This window comes from Lynx rufus, unplaced genomic scaffold, assembly GCF_022079265.1.
Source record: "Lynx rufus isolate CCGP_SWC_20201006 ecotype Redwood Valley unplaced genomic scaffold, mLynRuf1.p SCAF_3, whole genome shotgun sequence".
Taxonomy (NCBI): Eukaryota; Metazoa; Chordata; class Mammalia; order Carnivora; family Felidae; genus Lynx; species Lynx rufus.
Window position 1 is genome coordinate 98,094,748 of NW_025814845.1, and position 18,825 is coordinate 98,113,572.

General features: G+C 35.6%; 1 long non-coding RNA gene across 7 annotated transcripts in view; it reads left to right on the top strand.

Annotated features, from left to right (window-relative positions):
- Positions 1-852: 852 nt before the first annotated feature.
- The window catches only part of LOC124520693 (uncharacterized), a 191,483-nt gene continuing 173,510 nt past the window's right edge, over positions 853-18,825 (top strand). For 4 of the 7 annotated variants that reach the window (XR_006964372.1, XR_006964371.1, XR_006964370.1 and 1 more), the window contains exons 1-2: positions 853-939; positions 3,181-3,276. This is a non-coding gene — a long non-coding RNA (uncharacterized LOC124520693). Of the gene's footprint in view, positions 945-3,180; positions 3,277-7,816; positions 7,967-18,825 lie in introns of all 7 variants that reach the window. The other 3 variants (XR_006964374.1, XR_006964376.1, XR_006964373.1) reach the window with 2 other exon arrangements.

Sequence of the window (18,825 nt, forward strand, 5' to 3'; positions counted from 1 at the left end):
AAATGCTGGATTAGATCAAACAGGTTTTTGTACAGCAAAGTATCTCAGAGACTATAATATAGTAACACACTTTGCAAATCTCCAACAAGTAGGTATGGTATGCCATATTTTATAAACTTATCTGCAAAAGTATTTTGTGAGATTAATTTACCATCAAACACACTGTAAGCAATGTTTGTCCTAAGAATTTTGATTAAACTTCTCTATCATGTAGTAGTGACCGAGAAAAGCTTAAAACTTACAGGATCATCAACTGTAAATTATATGCTAATGTCTAGAAAAATTCAATCAATGTACAATAAGTATTTATAAAGTGTCTATTATGTGCCAGGTATTCTTCTAGCACTGGAAATACAGCAATGGGAAAACATGACAAGAGAAATCTCTGCTTTTGTGGAGCTTACATTCTGGAAGAGAGGCAAACAATGAACGTAAAACTCATGCAACTTTTAAAGTATGTTAGAAAGCATTACATATTACATAAAAAAGAAAAATCAGGTAAGCTCTTTGACATTATTAGCAATGATTTCTTAGATTTGACACCAAAAGCAAAGGAAACAAAAGCAAAAATAAACAAGTGGGACCACATCACTATGAAAGCTTCTACACAGCAAAGGAAACCACTAACAAAGTGAAAAGGCAATGTACTGAGTAGGAGAAAATATTTGCAAATCATGTATCTGATAAGGGGTTAATATGTTAAAAGTATTTTAAAAAGCCCTCCACAACTCAAGAGCAGAGAGAGAGAGAGAGAGAGAGAGTGAAACAGGGAGAGAGCACATGTGCAAGCAGGGGATGGGGGAGGAAAGGGAGAGAGAATTTTAAGGAAGCTTCATGCTCAGCACAGAGCTCAACATGGGGCTTGAACTTACAACCATGGATGCTCAACCAACAGAGCCACTGAGGTGCCCCAAGAAAGTAGATCTTGAAAGTCCTTAGGTGATGTATGTTAACTAGACTTACTGTAGTTTTATTTTTTATATTTTTATTTTATATCTTATTTATATTTATGTATTTTATTTGCTATATCATATTTTAAAAATTTAAATATATATGATATTTTATATATATGTTTAATTTTTATATCTTATTATATTATTTATATTTATATATTTTATATATTTTGTTTCATATCACAATATATGCAAATATCAAATCATTACATTGTACACCTGAAACTCATATAATGTTATATGTTGATTATACATCAATTTAAAGACAAAGAAAAAGGGAAATTGGTTTAAGGAGACTTAGAAATTCTGGGTGGGAAGATAGGTAACACATTGCAATATTTAAGAGGATGCTCGGGATAAGTCTTGTTTAGAAGAGAAATGTAAGAGAATATCTACCTTGTTCAAAAACAGAAATGAGGTCATTATGGTTGAAGCAGACTGAGTGAAAGGGAGAGTAGGAGCAGCATTATTATCTCTAACCTGGATTATTGCAATAGTATCCTAATTTCACTGCTTCTACCTTTAGCTCTTCCCCCTACCCCATGGGGTGAGAGTAGATTCTGTGTGTGTATAAGTAGAGGGGTATGGGGGTGGTTGTGGTGGTGCTGTTAGGTAAAAATAGAAGCAATGAAATTAGGCTCTTTTTCTTTTTCTTTTTTTTTAAAGTTTATTTATTTTGAGAGAGAGAGAGACAGAGAGAGATACACATTTCATCCTTAGGGCAAAAATGGGCTTTTCCAGGGCAAGTTAAAAACAACAATAACAACAACAAAAAAAACCTCTAGCAAGTGGAGGAGGGACAGAGAGAGAGGGAGAGACAGAATCCCAAGCAGGCTCCATGCTGTCAGTGATGCAGGGCTTCAACCCACAAACCATGAGATCATGACCTGAGGTGAAATCAAGAGTCAGACCCTTAACTGACTGAGCCACCCACGTGCCCCAGTGAGGGGTCTTTTTCAGTAATTCAGGGTCCAGAGGGTGGAGGCTTCAATACTGAGCAGTGAAGACGAGAAGAAGTGTTCATATTCTGAGCATTTTGAATATCCAACCAACAGTATTTCCTGGAAGCTTGGATAAGAGTTGTGAGAGGAGAAAAGTCAAAAATGACTCTAAAGTTTTAATTCTGTGCAAGTGTTAGGATAGAGTTGCATTAGCAGAGAAGGGAAAGTATGTGGGTGGGACAAGTTTGTGGAGGAAAGTCAACATTTTAACATTTTGGAACATGTTGCATCTGCAATTTCTATTAGATCTTTTATGCCTGCTAACTCAGTATAGGAATAAAGACACATACATCTTTTACCTAATACCAGTAGAGACACCAACCTGCCACTAGTTTACATTATGAATAACTAAAGAGATTAGGGGAAAAATCCAGAATTGAATAGATGCTATCTATACCATCTATTCTTTAATTTGTGTCCTCCCCTCCATTTTCCGGGAAGTTGACTCCTTTTTAGAATTTGCCTTATTTGTGGACTAAAGAGCTCTTGCTTATTTTTTGATCTTGTTTTACCAAACCTCCCACAAAACAACAAACAACAAAACATGAAAAACAACAAAACTCCTCCCGTTGGTCTTCTACAGAGTGAATAATCATTCTCCAGGCTTCTGTTTTTAAAATGCACACCCGGGGCTGACACATAACTGTGAATTAATTAATGAGACTACTTCCCTCCAGCAAATGAAGAGGTGATGGAGGCAACAGGGAAAGCACTAGTGACTGTGGAGAGGAAACTATATAGCCTGCAGGCTGTAGATTATCAGGAAGGGTGTGGCACTGCTGCCTGTCATCCCTGGCGTATCTTGGGCTATGTTTCCCAGCTTCCTTTTCACATGACTGAGTTCCAGCCAGTGGACCGTGAGTAGAAGTGGTGTGTGTCTCTTTCCCAGGCCTGGCACAAAAAACCTTTCCACCTCATGCTATTTATACCTTCCCCTTGTCATTGGTCGTAGACCAGCATGGTCATATTAGAAACATGTTGAAAATAATGGAGCCAAAACTAGAAGGAGCCTGGGTCTCTGAATCTCTGCTCAAAGGAGACCATCTGTCAAAAAAGAACTCTCATTTTGGACTTAACACGAATAGGGAATAGATGTCTACTGTATGTGAGCTATCATACATCTGTAAGCTTATTTGTTATAGTAGCTAACGGTCTCGAAGCTAATACAAAGAGAGAAATCGGGGTTCCAAAGCACACTTGTTTACTGCCCACATTTATCTATTTAGCTCTCCAGTTTGAAGCCAATTATTCCCTTCAAATCTCCTAAAAGCAGTTGAGGAATCAACTGGGCAAGTGGGATCAACAAGTGTATACCTTTAAAGGTAAGGTTTAAATCAAACTCATGGAGTATTTCATGTACTATACTACTAACTTCAGCATAAATTCAAAGATGTAAATCTTTGAGGCTTGAGAAATTGGCAGCATTACTGAGATATTCAGTTTTCCCAATTTGATTTGCACTGCCAGCTAAATCTGTTTACTCAGTGCATGGTGGCATTTAGAGATCTGATTCAATGCTCTACTTGAAAATTTCTGATCATACTTTTGGATCAGAGCCTTTCTCAAATATTACATCTTTTGTAGGGCAGTATTCATTACAGAAATGTTTTCTTAGAAGTTTTTTTCCATTTTTAATATATCCATTCTTAGGATTTATAGGCATAGAGAGTAAAGGCCATATTTTAAAATGAAATACACGTGTCTTTCAAAGAAAAATAAATTTGTTTTCAACATGAAGGACATCTTCTGCAATAGCTCTATGTCCAAAATATATTCTTCAAAACAAAGCACACAAATTACAAAAGGGTATAGATTTTCTAATCTTATACTGGGAGGAAAAAGACAAATTAATATTCTTTAAGGAAATAAAAATATTTGAACGTTTTATGTACAAATTCAGATACTTGTAATAAAAATCTTCCAGTATGTAAACTCTGGTTTAGTTTTCTGTGAAAATGGATACTATAATAATATGTGAACATTGTCAAGCTCTTCACTCAAATATCTCCTTTAAGTAGATGACATAAAATCCTAAATATATTTAGTTTACCTTGCAATATTCCTGATGATAATAATAATATTGATAATAATAATAATAATGTTTTATTGAGCACTTACTATGTGTTAGGAACTACATAAAGTAATTTTCATGAATATTTTTATGTAACTCTCACAATGACCTTATGAAGAGACAAATATTATTTTCTGCTTTCCTAGTGAGGAAATTGAAGCACAGATGAGTTTAATGACTTGTTCAAAGTTATTTCTAGTGTGTGGAGAGCTGGGAATTGAACAGTCTTTGCAGCTTGGCTCTATAGACCATGCTCAATATTCTTGGAATATTGGGCTAACATATTAATATTGGACTAACATATTAAGTCCCTTTTATTATGTGCAAATCAATCCATTACTTTTATTAATGACATTACATATCAGGCATTAAAATAATACCTAATGCAAGAAATTTAAAAAAGAAACTATTAGTACTTATCGTTATATTAGTGCATATGCTTAAAGTTATTCTTATGGTTATGTAAGTATAGTTAAACTTATAGTACTTATTATGAGAAGTACAGTAGTTATTGTATTTATACATATATTAATACATTAGTGCTATCTACTATACATAAACTAAATCACAGTTTAAATACTGGGAAAATTTTTAACTTATTATTACCTAAAATGTAGCAAAAACCTTAAATATTTAATACAATACACATATATATTCTATACCATATGCTAATATACTATACTAAAGAAACTTTCAATCATATAAATAATAATCACTATAAAGTACAATTAAATAAAATATTAAAAACCTCATTGTTTTGTGCTCATCTAAGGAAAATTCAATATTATTTATGTGGAAAGTATGAAATACATTAAATAAAGTGCTGGTGACATCTTTAAAAATAAAAGTAAGATTTGGGGGTATTAAATTGTTTAATGTCCTTGCATATCTTCAAGTTGGCAAATATATTAATATTTATGTTAATATTAAATTCTGCTGAGTGAAAGATACACATTTCATCTTTAGAGCAAAAATGGACCTCTTCAGGGCAAGTTAAAAAAAAAAAAACACCATTAGTCCAGTGTCTGGCATAGTTTGAATAAATGCTAAAATACATAAATATTAAAGAGTTGTGTTAGGCAGGTTTCTCCAGAAAAACAGAACAAGTAGGATATATATGGATATATACATATAAGAGAAGATTTATTATAGGAATTGGTTCACATGTTTATGGAGGCTGAGAAGTCCCATGATCTGCAGTCTGCAACATGAAGAGACAGGAAAACTGGTGATATAATTCAGTCCGGTTCCGAAGGCCTGAGAAGTAGGGGAGCTGATGGTGTAAGTCCCAAAGTTGTAAGGTCCCAAAACCTGGAGCTCTGATATCTGAGGGCAGGAGAAGACGGATATCGCAGCTTAAGAAGAGAGAGTGAGAATTTGCCCATCCTTCATCTTTTTGTTCTATTCAGGCCCTCTACTGATTGGAAAATGTCCACCTGCATTGGCGAGGGCAGGTCTCTTTACTTAATCTAATTCAGATGGTAACCTTTTTCAGAAACACTCTCAGGGACTCACCCAGAAATAGTTCTACCAGCCATGTGGGCATCTCTTAGTCTAGTCAAGTTGACACAAAAACAGACAAACAAACAAACAAAACCCCCAAATATTGACACATAGAATTAACCATCTCCAGAGTGTTTCCAAGTAAAAAGGTCCATTTAGACCTAGTTCATATCAATAAGTAATAAAAGGGATTCATCATCTAACAAATTTATTATCTGTATTAATTTATAAATAGTTTTAATGGCGCTGAATTAGTTCTTATAATAAGTTTTTGCTCCTATGCTACTTTTGGTCTATAATGTTTTGCTTTGTTTTATTTTTTACATTTTTAATCTGATTATCAGCCATTTCTTCATAGTTCAAGAAGTCAATGATAGACTAATTCAATCCATGTCAAGTAATCATGGTTTATAAATTAGTAGTTTTGGAGTTAATGAAATGATATTGGAGTGCTTAGCCTAGATAACTAGAAAGACATGTTCAAGAGCTGCATTGACCATTACAATAGCTATTAGCTCCATGTGGCCATTTAAATTTAAAATGATTACAATGAAATACAATTAAAAATTCAGTTACTCATTTGCACTAGTGGCAACTGAATTGAACAGCACAGGTACAGAACATTTCAATCATCACAAGACATTCTACCAGACAGTGTTGTTCTAAAGAAATTGAGCATTATTTTTTAAATGAATCAATTATGTTCATAGATAATTTACAAATGTCACTTTTGCTGGCAAATTTCTTATTTTCCATACACTTCTCCAAGTATACCTTTAATAACATGGCTGACCTAAGTTTGAAGTCTTACCTTCCTCTTGCTCAAGCCCTGGAGAAGGTACTCAACATGGGAAAAGCATGCCTAAAGGAAGCAAGTAGGAAAGGAAAAAGCAAGAGGCAGGAAAATGCACAAATTGAACAATCAGCTTTTATGAGATCAAGAAGGTTGTCCATAACATACCATAGATGAATTATTTAGTCTTATAACTTTTGGTGGATAAAAATTTCCTTAAATGAGATATAATTGAACTCTATTATATATAGTAGTCTATATAGTAGAGTACTATATGACTCATCAGTTGGGTGATTAGCCTAACATCAAGTAGTACAAATAAAAAAAAAAGAAATTAGAAACAGCTAATTTAAAAGGATATAGGTAAATTCCAAGCTACTCAATAACAGTGTCATCCAAACTGCTGCAGAGAGTAGAATTTTTCTGTGATGCTTCCACACATACAAAGTTGGGGTTCCCAGTCCTTCCTTCCTTTCAGCAGTCAGCCCCCTTCAGTGGGCTCTTGATGTCTAGGTTTCCAAACACAGCCACTATGGCTTGTCTAGATACTAATCTCCTACTTTGAACTTTTCCATCTGGGATTTCTTTCTCAGACCTAACCAAAAAAAGAAAAAAAAATTCAAGTGGGGTTTCCAAGGCAATGGCATAATATCAGCTATTTAAATGTTCCAGAAAAGTTCCTAGGGGTGCCTGGGTGGCTCAGTCAGTTAAATGTCCAACTCTTGATTTTGGCTCAGGTAATGATCAGGTGAGATTGAGCCCTGTTGGGTTCATGCTGACATCATGGAGCCTGCTTGGGATTCTCTCTCTCCCTCTCTCTGCCCCTCCCCTGCTCACGCTTTCGCTCTTAAAATAAATAAATGAACATCAAAAAAAAAAAAAAAGAAAGAAAGAAAAAAGTGTTCCAGAAAAGTTCCTATTTCCATTACAAATACATTCATTCGTAGCCTCTTGCTGACCCAATTACGGTATCTCAGTGTAATTAGATCTGTTACAGTTACCATCTTTTCCTTTTCAAACTGCATGCTAACTTGTCTCTTTTTTAAACACAATGTAATAAATATTAGATTTCAAAAATTCACAAAGACAAGCAAAAAGAAAAAGGTGTTTGCACATAAGCGGAGAAATAATTCACCGTGGTATTTAATCTTTGTCTTTTTAAAACAAACTCTAGCTTTGGGAGGAATACTGCAGGAAATAGAAAAGGAAACAATGTCTCACATGATTCCAAAAGTAGTTGAGGCATTATAAATAAAATATTTAGCTGTTTAACCAAATTTTTTTTATCACCAAGCAATCCTGAGTTTCATGACTTACTATGATTGTTCATAGTAAGTCATCAATTTATGTAAGATACATCAATTTCATCTAGAGTAGAATTAACAGAATATTTATAGGAGTATTTCAGGAAGTCTTAAATCATTTTGGTGGCTTTTTTTTGAACTGAGAAGAAAATAAATACTAAAAATTGTAACATCTAATGGTACCTTCTTAGGCTACTGTGTGTAATCACCTGCTGGTTGTCCATTCGACATAAGACATGCACGTGCCATACTGGGCATATTCTAAAGAGCTTTGAGCCTCCTGGAGTTACAATTTCTAGCACATTCTTCTTTACTCGGAGGAGAACCACAGTATTTTCTGGGTAAGATTTACTGTGATGTTAAGCTTAGGAGTATAATAACATTTCCAGAAAGTCAAGAAGTTACAGACTTGACTCCAAGCTAGAACATATTCAATATTTTTACTGAAATGGAGGAATGGATGAGATAATAAAATGACTGCTGATTGTCTACAGTATATTTATATGAAGAATTTAGGAACTTCCTTGGAAACATCAAATTAAAGGAAAGAGGAATTTAGATATGACAAATTTATCTCTGAAACAAAACCTTCATTATTGGAGTTGAGTTTCAATTTTGAGTACTGTCATGCTGGTCTGGCTCCAATTTGATTCCTGTAGGAAATAAGAGATCTGTTCTCTTCACCTCCAGTTTGCTCTTTTTTTTTTTTTTTTTTTTTAGTAATGAAAGTTTTATAAGGTAATTTGGTGCTAGATTAAGGTACTTTGTTGCTCTTTCAATTGAGGCCCATAGGGTCAGTGTTGCACATGGTCATAGGAGCAGACAGATTGACATTTACATGTAGATAATCATCCAATTCTTTGTTTTTTTAATGCTAAGTGATTCCCCTTCAATAAAATCAGACAGCATTCAAAGCACTTACCCTGAAGATTAGGGATACAATGGGAAGCACAACGGACACAGTCTCTTCCATGAGAACAGTAACAGTTTCATGAAGGAGGCAGATCTCAAAAATAAGCACAACACTAATCATATAATTACAAGAGCGTGAGAACTTACAACAGGAGGATCTAATCTATTGGGAGTCAGGCAGGGAAAGCCTCTTCCAGTAAGATTTAAGTTGACATCTGCAGGATGGGTCAAGTTAATCAGGTAAATGGAAGGTAGAGAAAGCATTGCAAGCACAAAAAAGACCATGTGCAAAGACCGTGGGGGGGCAAGGATGAATCTACTGTGTTTGAGGAACAGAAAAGCTAGCGTGGCTGTTGCAAATAGGTTGAAGAAAACAAAGAACGATGAAGCTATAGAAGTAGGCAAGGACCAAATCATAGAGGGATTTGTCAACCGTGATAAGGGTTTTAATTTCAGCATAAGAGTAATGGGAAGTCATAAAAGCGTTTTAAGGAGGGAGTGACATGATTAGAATTTCCTTATTGTTGGTGAATGGATTACAAAGTGGCCAGAATGGATGTGGGGAGCCTATTGCAATAACCAAAACCAAGAGACATTTGCAACTTTAGACTAGCAGGGTAGTTCTCAAAGTGTTGTCTGCGGACCCCTAGGGCACCCAGAGATCCTTTCACGGGGCCTACAAGGTTAAAAATTATTTTAATAATAACACTAAGGTATTATTTATTTGCCGTTTAAATTATTTTGACATTTGCACTGATGGTACAAAGCAATAATGGGTAAACTGAAAATCTAGCTCCAGTGAAGGCTTAGAGTCACCGAATTTTTCATCTCAACATAGTTTCAATGAAAAACTGCAAGTTTCATTTAAAAATTTCCTTGAAGAAGTAGAAATGTTTACAAATTTTATTAAATCTCAATCTTTGATGAAGTAGAAATATTTACTAATTTTATTAAATCTCCACACAACTTTTTATAATTTTTTTTAATGTTTATTTATTTTTGAGAGAGACAGAGCATGAGCAGGAAAAGGGCAGAAAGAGAGGGAGACACAGAATCCAAAACAGGCTCCAGGCTCTGAACTGTCAGCACAGAGCCCCACCTGGGGCTCAAACTCAGGAACCATGAGATCATGACATCAGCTGCAGTTAGACGCTTAACTGACTGAGCCACCCAGGCATTCCTCAACATGACCTTTTAATACTGTGTGATAAAATGGTAAACAATATTGCTGAAGAGGCTCAAAGTTATTGCCAGCTTTCCATAGTAAAAGTTGTTATTTCTCTTTGTAATAGCAGAGATCAGGTGCTCAATGTAGCAGAGGGCTAAAGAGAGACAACATATGAGAGTAGACACTCTAAAAGAGAAGACAAGAGATAAATATAGGAGCATATAAGAGATAAATATAAGACCATAGGTAAATATATCCATGTGCATTTTTGTGTCATTCTGCAAAGCTATTCAATCTCCCAGTTCTGCCTGTTTTGTAATCATAAATAGGTTCTCAGAATGAACCTGGAAAGCCATTGTTTGGTGGGTACTAAATTATGGCTACAGTGGGTTCAAGGTGAATCAGGAGAATGGATTATGTGCATCTCTTCCCAACTCTACATTTGGTGATGTAGCTTGAAATCAAACATGACAGTCATATTTATATCACATTAATTAGTGAACGCTACAAATTGGACCTCCTTTTTTTGTTTGTTTGTTTTTTAAACCTGAAGAGCCAATTGTTAAACATTTAGCAACACACCTCTGGTCTTAGCCAGGTCTCTGAATTCCTTCTCCCTCTCACGTTCCCCCCAAGGCAAATCTTTGGTTACCTTCATTTACTTAATAATCTTTGTTTTTTTTAAAAAAAATTGAGACAATAGTTGACATTGTTAAAATGTAACTATCTGGCATATAATACATACTCAATAAATATTTGTTGAATGTTGAATGTTAATTGAATACAATGTGGGTCCAAAAAAGGATAAGAATACATATCTTAATTGCTATTGATATAATTTATGATCTGTTCTCCCATAGCACATATTTTGAATATAGCACTTACATCATATTAGAGTTATTTGTTTACATATAAATGCCAAAAATCTAGCCATTGAGACAAGGAATAGAATTCCTGAGCTCCCTTAATTCCAATTTACTTTCAAGAAAATGTATTCAGAGAAGGAACTAAAATCTTACTTAATTTCTTTTCTCAGTGATAATATATTACTTTAAATAATTCTAAGGTTGACATACATTAAGGGAAAAAATAGGGACTTGAGCATTTTCAGAGAGCCTCTATTCAATCGTGCTTTATGATACTCTATAAAGCCATCCTTCTCTAGTCAATAGAAACAAACAAAAAATGAACTCACTAATAATCAATTCTCAGTCATTCAAGGATTAATGATACTGTTTGTAGAGTAATTTGTTATCTCCATCTTTGCTTTTCTTTATTCATTTTTTGGCTTCCTGCCACTGTATCTTTGCATTATTCATGAGAAACCACACTAGTGCCTGGCTGGGGAAATAAAGGGCTCTGAAATGCAAATCTTTCTTTTACTGTTTTTTAGCAGTTCTCCAAAAATGTTGTTGCAGGAGGAGCAGGTCAGGACAATTAACTTAAATGAGGTTTGTTAATATTTATAGGTTTCAAATATCCATTTAACATACTGGTAGATCTACTTAACTTTATACTAAAGTGGGGCTAGAAACACTGCCTAAAGTTGTTTAAAATCTCTAAGAATCTTATATTTTGTCCATTCCTACAAAGAATGAAAAAAATTTAAAAATTAGATAATAGTCCCTGCTCCTCCAAAAAAACCTTCAAGTTCCACAATTTAAAAATGTATCTCTACAGCAGGTACTTTGTCATGATGAGTGCATTTGAGTATGTTCCTTGGAAGATAAACACTGGAAGATAAACAAAATGTCGGGCTTCAGTTATAGCAGAGCCTTCCAAAAGAAATAAAGTGACTAGTTAATCCTTAGAGTACTGGAATTTGTTGGACGGTTAGCCAAACGAATATTTAGGAGATTGCCTATGTGTTTCTGTATACATGTGCTCAAATCTTCACTCTCTGGTCTGAGGAAAGAGCAGAACGAAGAAAAATACGGAATACAAAGTACTGACCTCAATACAGAAGGAGTTAAGGGTTGTAAAAAATACGTGCGTGTGTGTGTGTGTGTGTGTGTGTGTGTGTGGTGGCAGGTGTGTTCAACATCACTGTCCCCATTGACACTTGGGGCTAAGCAGCCAGAATCTCTAAGAGATTTTTCCTGATTCTCTCCGTGATGAAAACTTCTGGCCTAAGTGATGTTTCAGGCAGTCTTACTCCAAAGAATTTTTTTTTTATTGATGGTGATGCCATCTGTCTAGTTTGAAGATTAAACTAGGCTTCCCTACAACTCACTTGGTCTTTTTGCCTTGCTGCTGTGTGTGAGTGTGTATGAGTGTGTGTGTGTGTGTGTGTGTGTGTGTGTGTGTGTGTGTGTTTTCAGCAGTTTCTCAGGATATTGGAAAACACCCAGGCACATACACATAAATGTCCATTACATTTACCATGTAGCATCTCAGAGCGCAAAACCATATTGTTCTGGGCACAGAAGAGAAATCTAACCCCCTATACCCCGTCACAAACCAGGTCTTGATAATCAGACTTTAAGTGAATCAACATCAACTGTATCTCTCAATCGCTTGTGTCTGTAGCAGCCACATTGCTGGTTGCATTGAAACCAGGCAAAGAGCCCCTGTGTTTGCATTGGTTGGCAGCGTGTAGAAAAATAGGAGTTGAAAGAACAAACCTAGACACTGTAGGTGCAGTTATCAAGAGACTTATAAATGCTGTGTGGTTCCCAGAAAAACTGTTTCCTGCCCTAGCCAGGTCAACCACTGGAGTGATGTCTGATTTCTCTTCCTGTGTCAATAAATGGTGAAGGTCAGCCCCCTACTGTGGAGTAGGGGTCAGGAGAAGAGAAGAAAATGAATCTTTTATACTGATAATAGTTGTGGGAATTTTAACTTCATTTTTAAATCTATGCTTTGTCAAATAGTTAATTCAAGGCACATGTTAGTGACAAATTTCAGGCAAGTACAATTTTTAATTCTTTTGGGTCCTTAGAAATTGTTATCCTTTGTTCCCGAAATTTCCCTTGAGGCCTTAGCATATTTCTGTTCTTTTTGTGTGCTCTTTAGTTTCTTAACGCTAGTTCTAGAGTTTGATTTTGTGATTCAGATTCACACTAAATCAATAGAGATACGCATTTTGAAAACTTTCCTGTGAGCTGCTATTTTACCATGTTATTTTTCCTGCATCAACCAACATCCTCTAATAGAGAATTATTTCCCTTAATTTCACGACACAAAAGTGTCTCAGAACATTTTTCAGAAAAATGCATGTATTACAGATTAAAAACTGACATGAGGCTGAAACATCCTTTGTGAAAATCAAAGGAGGGACACATAAGTACAGTTTTTAGACCAAAGACCCTGAATTCAGAATCCAGAATCATGTAAATGGATGGCTTGGCTGGAATTATATGATCATACGTAGGTAAAAAGGACAACAAAAAAATTATGAATTGCAGTAATTTTGTTTACCTCCCAATAGTGCCATGATAAGACTAAACCACACCCTTAAATGCAACAAATCGGAAATAGTTCCTGCTCAATCAACAAATACATTTCATTATCTATTATGTTAATTAAAGTGATAAAATACTTTTATTCTTATTTATTAGGATGAAGGATTTAAGCTTCATCTTCTTCAAAATGGTAATTTTGTAATTACATTGATTTTATTAAAGATATTTAATAATCATACTAATAACTTATAAATGTTAATGACAGAATATGATTCCTAAATATTTAGTTTGAATACTATTTCATATCAATACATACAAATCAGCAATTGCATGACCACTCCTACTAAAGCTTTCTGGATAAGAAAACAATTTGCCATGTAGAATTGCATTAAAATTTTTTTTAATGTTTATTTATTTTTATCAGAGAGAGAGAGAGAGACAGAGACAGAGACAGAGACAGAGCATGAGTGGAGCAGGGGCAGAGAGAGAGGGAGACAGAATTCGAAGCAGGCTCCAGGCTCTGAGCTGTCAGCACAGAGCTGGACGCTGGGCTTGAATTCAAGAACTGCGAGATCATGACCTGAGTAGGATGCTTAACCAATTGAGCCACTGAGGTGCCCCATAGAATTGCATTTTAATAACTATTATCATAACTGGGTGTGTAGTTAATACTAAGAAGACTCGATGCGTTTTATCTGTCTTTCCCAGCGAGCACCTTTAAGTAAGGACCACCTCTTGTGCCTCATTCCAGCTGACCCATAGGTCACGCAACCCACGTTCCAGCTCCACAGCCGGTAATCCCAGGACTTGGCACGTGTTCCCATCCCCTTCCAGTTGCATTTGTTTGTTGCCCCTTGGATCAGACTTTCATGGTCAGCCTTGCTCCAGGCTGTGGTTCTGTTAGGCATACTTGGTTTTCTCAGCTATGACTCCTTGCGCTTCTTAAGAATGGTTTGCACTCTCCATTTTCTTTCTGGATGTTGGCTCCTTCTTGTTGAATTCCTAACCTAGTTTTAACATGTCCGGCTCTAGTTCCTAGGCTTTGTGGTGTCTGGCCAGTGCCCCAGTTGAGCCCATTCAAGTAACAATACAGTTACATTATAACTTATTTAGATTGATAGTAGTTGTGGTATATACATTTTTATACATAAATGAGAAACCACTTTTCTGACATATTTGTTCCAAACCTATATTAATTTCTTCTGCTAAAATGCTCCATTTCCTTATCAGGAAGTGCCAATAAAAGTTACTTGAAGTATGAATTTAGTTTTTTTCTGTATTTGACCTATCCAAAGAATTTGACATTTGTAACTATTTGTGATTAAATGATGAATGATAATGTATGTAAAAGCATTTAAAATAGTATTAAGTGTTCCAAAGGTGCATGTGGGTATATTATCATTATGCATACCTAATAGTCTCAACATAAACCAGTGTTTTGGCTTATTACTAAATCTATAGTTGAGTCAGATTTCTATAGGAAGTAGCTTCTCCAGTATATGGAAATTTGTATGTTACTATCTCATTTAGGAAATTATTTTATGAATGCTCTACAAAAAATTGTATCAAAATGAATTATAAGAATAAATGTCACTTTCAAATATGCCTACCATTTTCAGTTTTACCAGTGTGTTGAAAATACCTGATTAAATACTGAAAATCTGGGTGAGGATATTTGTACTTTTAGAATCACTTTCCCCATACTTCATATGAAAACAGTTTGTTTTCAAATAATACTGTTTCTTGGTGAGAACACAAGGTTAGCCAACTAATGCAGTCACATGACAATTATCTTGAAGAATAACATGGAATTTACTTAGCAGAGGAACCTGAATTTTTCTACATTTTAAAAGATAAGAAAGTTAGGTAAATGCCGGTCAATGTGTGATTCATATTATTCCATGGGGAGAAAAGTGAATGCTCTTCAAAATATGGGTGAACTGATCTCACTAAACATTTTGAAAATTATATAACTTTCTGCCTTCTTAGGATATAAGGATCATGTCCCTGTCCAGAAATTTAATTTATAACCCATGCAGGAATGTATTCATTACATTTAGTCTTTGTTTTAAATAGTATACTCTAAAATGAAAATACTTCCCACTGGAAAAAAAATGTTCATAACTATGTATTTTCTAAACATAAGTGGACAAATATGCTGAAATCAAAGTCACATCACAAAAACGAACCCAAAATAATTTGCTGGAGGAAAGTTCATGTATACTCAGAACCCATGGAACTCCAGCTCTTGCTAAAGACTTTGTAAATAAATCTTGTACAGCATAGTGGACTGGGGGTTAGAGGCTATTTAGTATAAATAAGCAAAAACAGAGCTTGTATTTGACATACCCTATTACAGAAGACTTTCCCCCAAGGTTTTCAAGTATTGGAATTCATAATAGAAAGCCAGATATATCTTTGGAAGTTTAATGGATCTCATCAATTATATGACATTTTAAAACACGTATATTCGGACCATGAGCTATGGACTATTTGAAAAAATCCTTATGATGATTGTTCTGGGGATATGCCTGAAATTTGAATTTCCAAACTTGGGATGTCATTGAGCTTTATTATAGGGAAAGATAACTCTGGAATCCGTGCCAAGCAGAACATAAGGTTTTTCATTTATAACTCTCAGTTTCTTATAACAACCAATAAGGTAGGTATTGTACCCACAATTTGTAGATGAAGACTCTGCGATTCATGCTGTAAGAACTAGCTTCGTGGGCAGTTCTCAAACTCACTCATTCATTCATTCATTCATTCATTCATTTATCTTAAGCAAATAAACTAATACTCCATTCACTGAGAAAGATATATTTATCTACTACAGATTAAAAAGGAAACGGCACAATTCCCATGCCTGCAGGAACTCCAGGGATGAGTCAGTATGTGATGGGTCATTGATCCAAGAAGTTCTTTTCAAGAATGGGATGATGGGGCAGGAGTTTAGAATCTAGAAACGAGGGTTAAAGAAAGACTAGAACATAGACTTTTGCCTTTGGGATACTGTATACATACTTATAGATATAGGTTTCACACCTTCATTTTGAATCTCAAGGTGCTGAGGGACCATTTTCCTTCCATATTCTCTATTCTTGATCCTTCTTCCTTTCCTGGTCCTAACTCCACACTTAGGAACCAGCCTATTCTTCAGCTTTCATATACATACAGGTCCAGAAGACTTGAAATAGTTCTAGGAGCCAGAGGAAATACTACAAACTTCTCATTCCCCAGTGTTTTGACCCTCAGATTCTTGTGGAAGAGAACCCAGGAGGCTCCTTAAATTCAATTCAGTTCAAATCAATTCAAAAGTATTATCTTTCTCTAAAGACCATTGTTATGCCTCTCTCTGTTCCTTTCTCCCTTCTTCCACGTTAACTTAAGAAACATGATCACTTCCACCTTTGGAATCTCTCTCAGTATCCCCACCCTCATTTGAGGCAAAGATGAGATGAATGGTGCTTAGATTAAATTTCTTATTTCAGTTTGTTTAATGTCTTGACTTACTTGAAGCGATGACTCTCTTCTTTTGACTCCCTAGCCTAAGCAATCTGTCAGCAGCCTATCACCCAACAGAAAAAAGGTGACAGAGCTGGGTTTGGCAACGTGCAGTATATACACAATAGTGGTTTTTATCACCTTTGACATAGCCTAATATGAGTCATATCCATGTCCATCTGGTTCAGTATTTTATTAGTATTTTATTACTAACAGATTATCTAAAGAATACGGCATCCAGTTTAAAATTTAGGTTCATCCAACTTCTTTTGGTAACATACAATCATAACAGTTTGGAGCTAGAATGGACTTTTGTTTCTCCATTTAGTCCAATGTCCTCAGTTAACTTAGAAAAAAAAAGAATGATCTTTTGTCACATGCCAAGTAAAATATTATATAAGCTTTTTATATGCATATTCTCTATACATATATTTTATTTTATTTTTTTTTAAATTTTTTTTTCAACATTTATTTATTTTTGGGACAGAGAGAGACAGAGCATGAATTGGGGAGGGGCAGAGAGAGAGGGAGACACAGACTCGGAAGCAGGTTCCAGGCTCTGAGCCATCAGCCCAGAGCCTGACGCGGGGCTCAAACTCACGGACCGCGAGATCGTGACCTGGCTGAAGTCGGACGCTTAACCGACTGCGCCACCCAGGTGCCCCTCTATACATATATTTTATACTCTTTCAAATTCTGATAATAATCATCAGTGGAGAAATCATTATTTTCAGTTTATAGTTGAAGGCCGTGACATTCAGAGGATTTAAGAAGATTTTAAGATTTCTAAGAGAAGCTGAAACAGACATCTAAAAAAAATACTCTGTACCATAGAAAACAATGTTCAGGGTACAAAAGTAGATGTGAAGAAATCAGTTGTGACTTATTGCATTAGTCTCAGTAAGTCATGATGTCAGCCCAGACTACAGACTGTCGGGATGCAGAGAAGGAGAGAATAGAATCAAGGGAAATTCAGAGTATAGAACCAATGGGATTTAGTGATAAATTTGCTGTAGGAGGTGAGAGGAAAAAGAAGAAAGAGCCAAGTTTAACAACCAGTTATTGGCTTGCAGAACTGGCTGAATGGTGGGGCCTCTTGCAAAGATGCAAAGCCCTGACAATAAGATTTAGAAAGTGGGGGTGAGGCAGAAAGCGGAGCAAGGGTGCGGGGAGCAAAGAGATCATGCAGTGCTGACATGATACAGGCAACTTCTTCAAGCAGTTTTTAGGGTTGGAGGTTTGAGGATACGTTTTCTACCAAATGCCCTCTCACCCTTTCCCTTCCCCTTATCCATGTGGCAATCCAAATGGCATTTGGGCTTTGAGTTTGAAAATATAGATGTTAACAGCATTTTCTGGGCAACTCCAGAGGCTGGCATTTATCAATGCACTTGATGAAAGACCTTGTGGTCTCCTTGGATGTAGCTAGATATTACATAACTTGAGACAGAGGAATATTGTTGTAGAAGAATTACTAATGTAATAGGGATCTCATCTCAACCTAAACTGGGATTTGGAATTTTGATGTGTGTTTGATGAAAATATTCAGCTAAAAGCTCAAAGAGGCTATTTCGGTGAAGTAGTTTACATAGTAGGAAAATGTCTCCAAAGAGGAAGATGTCTGGAGACAGATATGGAAAGGCACATGAGTGAGCAGGAGGCTCTTTTATTAATGAGTCCCATGGAATTATCCTGAACCCAGATGCAGACAGGGGCTGCAGGAAGAATGTTAGGGATCTGTTTTCACTGGCACAGAGGCACCTATCATGTGGCTTAGAAACCAGGGTGATGAAGCAGCAACATGTTAGGGAAGAGCATCATTTTTCTCTCAATACTGTAAACATTTTGCTCCACTATCTTTCTATTTTGCATGGCTTCTGAGAAGTCAGATGTCATTCTTATCTTTGTTCTCCTGCAAGTAAGGTATTTTTCCCCATTTTTTTTTTCAGAATTTTTTTCTTTATCTTTAGTTTTCTGTAACTTCAAAATGATATTGGTAAGGTATAGATTTTTTTTCTTGCATTTATCCTGCCTGGCATTCCCTAAGCTTCCTGGACCTGTGATCTGGCATCTGGCATTAATTTGGGGGAAATTCTCAGTCTTTATTGTTTCAAATATATCTGTTTCTCTCTTTCTTTCTTCTCCTTCTGGTATTTCCATTATATTTCCACCATGCACCTTTTGTGATTGTCCCACAGTCCTTAGATATTCT